Source organism: Trichosurus vulpecula, chromosome 6, assembly GCF_011100635.1.
Source record: "Trichosurus vulpecula isolate mTriVul1 chromosome 6, mTriVul1.pri, whole genome shotgun sequence".
Lineage (NCBI taxonomy): Eukaryota > Metazoa > Chordata > Mammalia > Diprotodontia > Phalangeridae > Trichosurus > Trichosurus vulpecula.
Genome location: NC_050578.1, coordinates 277,863,263 through 277,869,262, shown reverse-complemented (window position 1 = coordinate 277,869,262; position 6,000 = coordinate 277,863,263). Strand labels below are relative to the sequence as shown.

Below are 6,000 nucleotides of genomic sequence, written 5' to 3'. Positions count from 1 at the left end.
CCGTCCGGGGCGCGCTCCCTGGAAGGAGGGGGGGGGGGCACCCTGCGGGGGGGGGGCGGTGCCGCGGATCCTCCGCCCGCCATTTAAAGGGCAGCCGTCAGGGCGGAGGGATCCCTCGCTACCGCACCCCCAACCCCCCCACCCTCCCGTGTGTGGAGAACTTCCCCGGGATCCCTCCGCCGCGAGGTCGGCGTGCGGGGACAGCAGGGGCCGGCGCTCGTTTTTTAAAACATAACTTTTCTCCTTCCGCCGCGGGCGCCGGGCCGGGTTCCGGGACTCCTTTCCGTGCCCCTCCGCCGCCGCCGCCGCCCCGGGTGGGTCCGGGCCGGGGCTATGAGGTGAGCGGCCGCGCAAGGCGAGGCGAGGCGCTAGCCCCGGGACGCGGAGCGCCGCCTGGCCCATGCCTCTCCGGCCTTGCGGCCGCTCCGGAGGCGGAGGTGAGCACGGAGGCCCGGGCCCGAGGGCCGAGGCCGGGCCGGGGGCCGAGCGACGGCCGCAGCCCCGAGGGTGGGGGGTGGTGAGGGGAGGGGGGGCGACGCGCGCGCGACGTCGAGGACCCGGGAGCGCGCGCGCCGGCTCTCACGGCCGGGCCCGGGGGCGCGCGCGCCGACCCCCACGTTCGAGGCCGAGAAGGCGTGTGCCGGGAGCGCGCACGCGCGGGGGGAGGGAGGCCCTGCGGGAGCGCGCGGAACTGGGGGGGGGGAGGGCGCCGGGAGCGCGCGGGGAGGGCGGAGGGAGGGGGCGGGAGCCGGCCCGCAGCTGGGACTCCTTTCTCTGCCGGCGGCGGCGGAGGGAGCGGGCGGTAGTGCGGCAACGCCGCCGCCATCTTGGATTTTACTCTCCATTTTTTCTCTGGAATTATTTTTTGGTGATTAATTTTCTTTGGGGGCGGAAAGGGCCGTGGGCAGCGCGTGCCCCGCTTGGAGCCGCGGGGCAGCCGGGCCTCCGACCCCGGCCTCCTCCCGAGGGGGAGCGGGCGGCACTCGGGCGGTGAGTAACGCCGGGGAGGGAGCCGGGCTGGGAGCCGGGGTGGGGGGGGGGTGGAGATGGCAAGGGGCAAACATCTGGGCCCAGCGACAGGCGGGGCACATTTGGGTTGGGGGGACTCAACATCTGGGCTGGAGGGCGGCGTGCGCCATACGGGAGGGGGCGGGGGAGCGGGCGGCTGGGTGCCCTCACACTCTCCGGCCGGCGGGGGGAGCGGGGCCGGGGGAGGCCGGGCCGGGCCGTGTCGTGTCGTGTCGTGGGGGCCGGCCGCCGGAAGGGAGCGGTGGGAGCCGAAGCGCGGGGCGTACGGGGGAGGCGTCCGTGCCGGGTCTCCCTGGATTGGGGGGCCGGGCCCTCCTCTGCTCCAATGGGCAGCGCCGGGCGGCCTCGCCCAATCGGTGGCCGCCGTGGTGCCCAAGCCCCACCCCCTGGTCGGTTTCCGTGGCCGCCGCCCCCTTGGCTTAGCCGGCCGCTCCGGTCTCTGCGCTTGCGCGAGGCCTCCACCTGCCTTCCCCTGCTCCCTACCACCCCTCCCTCCCCGTAGCCTTCCTGGTCCTGGGAAGCCGGGGGAGGGGGCGGAGGGCTCCTGAGAGGCCGCCTGGCCGGGGCCTCCTAGTTCAAGCCTAGCTCCCCCACTGGGCGAGCCCCTCCGTACGGGAGGGAGTGGGGAGGGCTGGACCCCCACCTCTGCAGGGCCTTCCAGTTCTAAGCCTGGGCTCCTTTGTTTGGAAACAAAGTGCTGTTCCACGCCGCGCACCCCCAGATTACGGAGGCAGGGGCCCAGAGCCCGGGCTTTGCCTTAAAAGGAGTCGTCGAAGGAAATTACCCCAGACGGGCTGTGGGACGCCCACCTCCCTTTGGGCAGGCCGTCCCACTCTGGGACCGCCGGTCTGTCCCCAGGCTTTCCCGAAGACAAACTTAGGTTCCTTCTGCCAGTTCCCCGAGCGCTTCGCGCAGCGCCTGCTCCGGATCTGACAGCCGGCCGGATAGCGTGTCCACCCCCCGGCCCGGCCTGGTCTTCCCCAGCTGGGAAGGAGTGTGCCTGGCTTGGCTCTGTAAGGCTTTCTGATTCTTGGGTGGTGCAGCTGTAAGGGAGTGACAGCTGAAATATTGAGAAGCAGACAGGTTGGAGGGTTTTCTGTAGGGTTTTTTTAGATCTCCTTTTCCTGGTCAAGATCAGCAGCAGATGGAGGTTGTGACTTTGGGTGAGCAGAGTGGACTCATCAGCGAACTTAAAGCAGCTTTCTGGTTATTAGGGCACCTAGTTTAATCCCCCATGCCTGGCTGCCTCTGGATGGAGCACTTTGGAAAGACACTTGTGATTTTTTTTTTCCAAGAGGCATTATAATATGTGCACTCCTCTCCCCTGGGTTTTCCGGTTGTAACTAGTTTTTTGTTTGTTTATTTTTTAACAAGAGACCATAATGTAACTATAAGTGGCCTTGGGCTGTGTTGTCATTCTGTACAGCTTTCAGAGGAAGCATTTCATCTTGTTCTGAGAATGCACAGGAAGTGTAATTATGTTATTCCTATTAGTAGCTACACTGTTGCCATTCTAAGAAAATATTGGAAGAATTTTAAATTTGCTTATTAAAGTAAAATAACTTAGATCCCTCCATGAAGCAGTTTTGCTTAACCTTTGAGGGGAGTTTCTTTGATTGTGTATTGAGAAATGCCTGTGAAAATAAAACATTTTTTATAAGGGTTGCAAAAATGCTTAACCTTTGCCGGCCTTGGAGAAAGAAGTGACCACTGTCACAGTCATAAGTTGATGATAAAGCTAAGAACGGAATAACAGACATCCTTTATTTACCAAACTGTGACTGAGGTTTGTGGACACTTTGATTTTACTTCCATTAAAGCAAATGCGTGATAATGAGTTTAGTTCTTAAAAAAATCAAATCATATCATATCAACAGGAAATCTTAGTTCATAAAAGAATGCTACAGAATTTATCCCCAGGTGCTCATGCTTTTCAGGAGGAAGAAACTCGACACTGGCCAAATCTTCATTTGCCATCCACCCATACACTTACTCCCCTAATCCACCTAGGCACTATTCTTTCAAACCCAGTTTGAGTTTTCATCACCTATTTGTGTTCAGTCATTCTCTTTCATCCAGCAAACTGGCTGTGCCCTAAACTCTGTCCACCTATAGCCTATAAATGGATAACTCCAGGTGTTGGGGGAGAAGATGTGTGTGCAATCTGCATTTGGAAGGCATAGGCAAGCCTCTTGCTTGTGGTAGGAGTGGGTGTGTAGAGGGGAACACTCTGTAGGTAGGTGGGGTAGGGGGGAGGGTGATGTGTCCAGGGAAAGGAGGAGCTCTGAATTTTTGTGGGAGTGGGGAGGGAAAGGCTTGTGTGCCTGGGTATAGTTCTCCAAGGCGTACAAGCAGTGGAGTGACAGGGCCAGGTTTGAGTCAAGGTAAAACTTAGAAACAATTCGAGCTAAAGGAGTAAGGGGCTTCCTCAGCTGGTAATCAGCACCCCCTCCCCAGAGGACTTGAAGCAAAGCACGGCCATTGTTAAGAATGTTGTCAGAGTTCAGATCTTGGTTGGATAAAATGTTCTCAGATTCCAAGATGGCATGTCCAGGGATGGGGGGTGGGGCACCTTTAGGCAGCAATGAGCGTGAGGCCCCAGGGTGCCTTGGGGAGAGCCTGGTAACCTTGGATCTATTTAATTCTCTTTATAGGTGTGGGAACCTGTATGGGGTTTTATTGGATATGTGTCTTGTGTTGGGGAGGGGATTGTACTCCATAGGGAGAAAGGCTTTCCTTCCATGCCGCCCACACCTCCTGCTTTTATCTGCCCCTTGGATGTGTCGCTTCCTGCTTTATCCCAGGTTACCCACTCACTGATTAGTTCTGTTTTATATGTGGCTGGCTGTCAGGAGTCTTGTGGAATGAACATTATTTTTATGGAAAGAATTAGGGCTGCATTTTGTTGGCCTGCTTAGCCAGAGAGACATGTGCTTTTAGAGTTTATGAGGCTCTTTTCTCCCTATATCCGATGAGTTAGGTGGGATGAGAATGATGTCCATTTTACAAATGAAGAGATTGAGGCAGAGAGGTTAATAAGCAGCTTGCCCAAAGTGGCAACAGCTGATCTGTGGAGGACTCTGAGTAGGAATTCAGGTTCTACTTCTCCTCCAACTTAGCATTCATGGAGATTTGTCTGAACCAATTGAAACTGCCATGTCCTCAGGATCTGTCTTCATGTAAAAATGATTTTAATTAATTCTGAGAGCAACCCCCCACATCTAATTAAAAAAAAAACTATGAATTTGAGATCTGGAAGTATTTAGGAAATGCTGTAAGCTGGTGTTTGGGAAACTAATCTCTGCCAACTTTAAAACCTGTACTTTCTGTTAGGAAATGTGACAGTTACAAAGAATTACAGCATATGATCTAGTGACTTATGTCCTGTTAAATGTAATGACCAGAACCCCTCCAAGGACCCCAGCTTATCTTTCTTTAAGATGGAGAAGTTTGATAAGTCTTTAAAAAAAAATCACTCTTTCATCAACAAAGAAACCAGGCATTCTGGTAGGATTTGAATTGCCAAGTGCATCGATTAGTCCGGCTCTCCTCTTCCAGAGGTCTCCTACAGGAACATTTGACCCCACCTGAGCCCACACCTGTCTTAGATCCCCTTCCTTCCCTTTCTCTTTTGCTGGCTCCAGTTCTTTCTCCTGTCCTTTATGTGTAGGTGTACCCCAAGACTCTGGACCCCTTCTTGGGGATTGCATGGTACAATAAAGTTGGACCCAGACAGAATTGTAGAGACTTTTGTGTTTGACCCCTCTGAGGCCCAGAGAGGGAACACGATGTGCCTGCAGAACCAGCAGGGGCAGCTGATCAGAGCTAGGGCAGTGTCATCCTGAGGAACGCCCCCACATTTTGTGTGCTCCCCCACCCCCTTTGCCTGTCATTCCCAGGCGCTGCCAGGATAGACAGCCCCTCATCCCCTGAGCTCCTCAGCAGGCGCCTAGGCCAATCCATTCACACCCAGGGTCCCCACTCCATGTACTTGTGCCTGACCAGTGGTGGTGGTCCAGCCTTTGCTTGCAGACCTCTAAGGATGGCCCCCACACCCACCCCTTCTGCCTCCTGAGGTGGCCCCTTCGTGTCTGGAAAGTTTTTCCCTCATTGAGCGCAAATCAGGCACTTCTCCTCTTGACCTTCTTAGTATCTGAAGACAGGCTGGCACTTCCTCTTCCAATAGTCTAAAACCAACTCCTGGCCTTTGTTTTTCCTCTCAACACCCCCCAGTCCTGGATGCTTGGAATTTTGGTGCCCCTCTGGCCCTCCAGGATAGCATCCCCAGGCTAGGCCCTCCCTGCTTTGGGCCCTCAGTAACCTTGACTCTGGGAATCACCTCCCCCCCCAAGCAGTTGGGGGCCTTCTACCCTGGCCTAGGCCCCTGGTTTTCCTGCCTCCTTCCTTGTCCCAGGAAGTTGAAGGGCTTATTGGGTTATGTTCGTGTGTCTGTGGTCCGTGGCCCAGGCCGGGGACTGGGCTGAACTCCTAGGCAGAGATGTGCATGCAACCTGTCTCAGTTCCTGCTGGAGTCCTTGTTTAATAAACATTTGATGAATTGAATTGAAAGACTTTTAGTTTTTGTTTGAGAATCTGTGTATATTATAGGCCATCTTACAGAACATAGTGACCCTGGAGTATTGAAAGTGCTTCTGGAAGTCCTGTGGCGAGACTCCATTAGATCTTCCCCTCCCCCTTGCTGCATTGAGTCCATTGTCCCAGACCACGTGTGCACAGTACCTGCAGCACAAACCCTCCCCTCCAGTGCCCTCCCCCCCCCCCCAGGGGCCCCTGTGACTTTCTGAGAGAGTGTCTCCTCCCTCCCACCCACCATTTAGGCAGGGGGGGGGCGGTGCTTGGAGCCTAGAGGCAGGGAGTCCTGAGTTCAGACACTGACTAGCTGTGTAATCCTGGGCAAGTCAACTCAAGTTTGTCTGCCTCAGTTTACTCATATGTTAAAAGGGATGACAG

General features: G+C 55.9%; 1 protein-coding gene across 3 annotated transcripts in view; it reads left to right on the top strand.

Annotated features, from left to right (window-relative positions):
- Positions 1-281: 281 nt before the first annotated feature.
- The window catches only part of KMT5B (lysine methyltransferase 5B), a 68,316-nt gene continuing 62,597 nt past the window's right edge, over positions 282-6,000 (top strand). For 2 of the 3 annotated variants that reach the window (XM_036763516.1, XM_036763519.1), the window contains exon 1: positions 833-990. The gene's annotated coding sequence lies outside the window, so the exon portion shown is untranslated. Of the gene's footprint in view, positions 438-832; positions 991-6,000 lie in introns of those variants that run through there. The other variant, XM_036763517.1, reaches the window with a different exon arrangement.